Source organism: Dipodomys spectabilis, unplaced genomic scaffold, assembly GCF_019054845.1.
Source record: "Dipodomys spectabilis isolate Male_0828 unplaced genomic scaffold, ASM1905484v1 ptg000567l, whole genome shotgun sequence".
Lineage (NCBI taxonomy): Eukaryota > Metazoa > Chordata > Mammalia > Rodentia > Heteromyidae > Dipodomys > Dipodomys spectabilis.
The window spans coordinates 1,207,952-1,211,830 of record NW_024871244.1 but is presented as its reverse complement, the minus strand read 5'-3'; the positions used below and the strand labels follow the sequence as shown (position 1 = coordinate 1,211,830).

The 3,879-nt window shown below is 34.8% G+C and overlaps 1 non-coding gene across 1 annotated transcript; it reads left to right on the top strand.

The window, feature by feature from the left end:
- The first annotated feature begins 3,085 nt into the window (after window positions 1-3,085).
- Window positions 3,086-3,197, top strand: LOC122100166. Its single transcript, XR_006146120.1, has one exon. It is a non-coding gene; the product is annotated as a U6 spliceosomal RNA (small nuclear RNA).
- Window positions 3,198-3,879: the final 682 nt, after the last annotated feature.

Sequence of the window (3,879 nt, the reverse complement as noted above, 5' to 3'; positions counted from 1 at the left end):
CTTATAAAAAAGGTTGTGTGTCTGTGTGTGGTGGCAGATCCCTTTACTAGTTTGATGACAGAATGAGCATTTTAACAATGAGTCATGGTGGCAATATTTACCTCTTTAGTAATTGTTTCCTTAGTAATGTGTGCACAGGTGCTTTATCTCTTCTATAACAGGTTTAGTTCAGTGACTGACTGAAAAACTGCCTTAATCAAACCCTTTTTTAAATCAAAATATCTTATTGGATACTGCTGAATAGGAAAGTCAATGATTATTGTTTGGAAGAAAAGAAATCAAAATTAGATGGGAGAATTGTAGAAGTTAAATCTTGAAGTGCTTGACTGATATAAGCACTGCCCTTGTAAAGGTAGTCAAAACCTTACTAATGCTATTTTAGATAAAGTGCTAGGGGCTAGAGACATGGCACTAGTAGTAGAACACCAGCTGAGTAAAAGTTGGTTATTTTTCATATGGCCAGGTGTTCGGATTTGGTTGATTATTAAAGCTTTTGACTAGTTTGAAAGGGGTCAAAATTTTGATCCATCATGAAAGATGATCCCAAAGCTCAAATTCATGGGAGCCAGTGGTGGGCTGCCTAGCCAGTGTGCTTATTCAACTTGGACATGCAACAGGATGCCTTCTGCAGGAGTAAACTTTGCCTTGCTGAGATGGTGTTTGTAGGATACCTTAATTGCCCCCGGTATTTCCAACACAGATCTTCTGTGCCATTCATGAGGCATCCTACACATCCAGCCGTCCTGTTGAGCCAACCTCCTGGATGGTCTAAACATGCCATTCCTGGTAACTGATAATGGAACTAGGTATAAAGTTAATCTGCAACATCAGGAAGAGCTACAAACAGACACACTCAGAAGCAAGCAACTTCATGCATTGGCCTTGCTAGAAAAAAATGAAACTATGTATCCTGCTTTGGTACTTGTGTCTTTGTAGGGATGGTGTATGAGAGAAGTGTCTTAGATTCAGGCTCTTAAATTCTTTCTAAGAGTCTTGATCTGCAAATTCATTTGTCCAGCTAGGAAGAGTGAAAAGTTGGAGATGGAGTCATCTCTGAGAAAAATCTCTAATAATGGAGTTGAGAAAAGGGAAGAACGAGAAACACAGTCTGAAGGGAAAAGTGTACCAAAAAATCTTACTCCCATTACAGCATGTCTCTGTGATTTAAGAATTCTAAACCTAATTGGGTGGGAGGGAGGGGGGAGGCTGGGAAGGGAGGTGAAGGGTAAACAAAGGAGGAGGCTGCAATGCTTGGTAAGAATTGTATGCATTATCCTGCCCATGTAATTGTAACCCCTCTGTACAGTATGTTCTCAAATAAAATTAAATTAAATTAAAAAAAAAAAAAAAAAAAAAAGAATTCTAAACCTAGGAAGCTCAAGAAAATTGGAGCTAAAAAGCCTCCCTCAGACATTCTTAATATTGTCTTCTTTTAGGGAGAATGTGGGGAAAGCTATGAAAATATGTGTTAAGGCTCGTTTTTATTTTTGAGCTCTAATTTTAATGTTCACTTGTTAAACTAAATCCTCTATATGCCTGTCTCTGGGTAAATACTCATCAACATGAAATATAAAGTGATTTTGATAAAAAATAAAAATGACTCAGAAGAAATTATAAATAAAAAACAATCTTCACAGAAGCAAACTCTCAGAGATATTTCATGACTTTGACAAGGATAAAGTGGGTGAAGTTAGTATAAATTTAGAAGTATGACAATGCACAAAAACATAACAAGATACTCATATATTTCATTATATAACCCAAAGCAGAAAGCAAATGTTGTTTAGATGATTTTTAAAATCCAGTCTCTCAGGTACTGGGAAGGTGGCTCAATGGTAGAGTGCCTGCCTTGCATGCATGAGGCCTTGGGTTTTTTTTCGCAGCATCACATAAGCAGAAAAACTTGGAAGTGCTGCTGTGGCTCAAGTGGTATCACTAGCCTTGAGCTGAGGGACAGCACCCAGGCCCCAGAGTTCAAGCCCCATGTCCAACAAAATAAAAATAAAAACAAAACAAAACAAAACAAAGTCTCTCACTTTTCTGTCTTCAACATTGCAATAACTCTGCTTCAGCCTAGGGCTAATATTTTAGGTGTGGACATGTATCAACACTCCTGAATCAGACTCAACTTGATCATTTTTTAAATACATATTTTGTTCTTAATTTCCCTCTTTATAAATTCACATGCACCTATAAAAAATGGTGTGGCCATCCCAATACCCTTCTCAAAGTACCTCCTAATGACAACTTACAAAAAGTTGTATTATATTACAAGAAAAACAATGCTACAAATAAAGAAAACCAATAATTAAATAATAATGATTAATAAAATAAAAAACAAAATAATTATCATTTTTTCAGTTTTTGAAGTGTACTACAAATTAGATTTTATTATTGTCATATTTCTTTACATTTAACACTGGCTAAGATTATGACGCTCAACAAGAATTTTATAGGCTATGAGTAGTGTTTAAATCACCCACTAAGATTACCATTTATAGTTCATCTCATAATTTGTATATGGCTTATATCATCATTTGTTCCTCACTAACATATAAAGTAAGGAAGGCCTACAGTTTTAACAGAAACTGTGTAGTTAACATAGTCAAGTCTTTATTCTGCTTCTTTTCACAAAGACTTTGCAACTTCTCATTAGTAAGGTTTCAATAAACTCTGAAATGTACATACTTAGTAGTAGTTATGTGCTACCATAAATCTTAAATACTTTATAGAAAAGTATTATGACCTGCCAAACAGTCCCAGTTTTGGCATATATAAGCAAATTCCCAAAATTAAATATATTTAAAACATTAAATATTTTAACAAACCTTAACACTTGCTGCAGTGTTCATTATGACAGGTCCCTTGTATAGAATAATTGAATTCCTCCTCCTACACATCTCTTGAACAACAAATATCTGGAATTATTTTGTTTTTGACATGTCAATCTTGATTTTTTCTTAAATGTGTACTTATGTAAGAAGTACATGGCTCTAAAATTTCATGACAATTCTTTTAAACTTACGTTTTGTTGTATTGTCTAGTTTAAGAAAATCAATTACAATTTATATATAAAAAATGTTCTTTGCTCAATTCAGCATCACATACACTAACATTGGAATGATACAGAGAAGATTAGCTGGCCCCTGTGCAAGGATGACAGGCAAATTTCTGAAGCATTCCATCACCCAATTTGTTAGGAAATGGAAAGACTTGGAAAAAATTATTAAGTGAAGTAAGCCAAGTCCAAAGAAACGTAGGTCCCATGGTTTCTCTAATTTTCAATAACTAATATATGTCTGGGATAAGCAGAAAAGGTCAAAAGTTATGTGTATTGACCAGATAAGATTGTGTTAAGGGAAATGAACCCCAAGTTAGGGACACAAGTGGTTTTTTTTTTTTCTTGCTATTTTTTCTTACATACTTATGACGTGCAGTGTGTTTTTTTTTTTGTTTCTTTATATGTTCCTCCCCCATGCTATAACACCTGTTTTCACTGTATTTGAAGTTGGTGTGCCTACATCTTGTTTATTCTCTCCTCTAATTTTTTGAGAGGAAGGACAAAAAAAACCAAAATGCTTAACTAGGGATACAGGTTGACCCATATAACAATGAGATGCACAATACACTATGTTGTAAAGTGAACTTTACAATTGAGGCCGGGAAATGGAGGGGGTTAATGGACTTGTGGAGGTGGGAGGGAAGGGATGGTAGGGGAACAGTAAAGGAGGAGGTAACAATGCTTGTTAGGAAATGTACTCATTACCTTGCTCATGTAATTGTTACCCCTCTGTACAATATTTTAAAAATAAAAATGTATAAAAATGTTCTGAGATGGAAGAGTTTATTTCCTTTATTTTACTCATATAATTTCGTTAG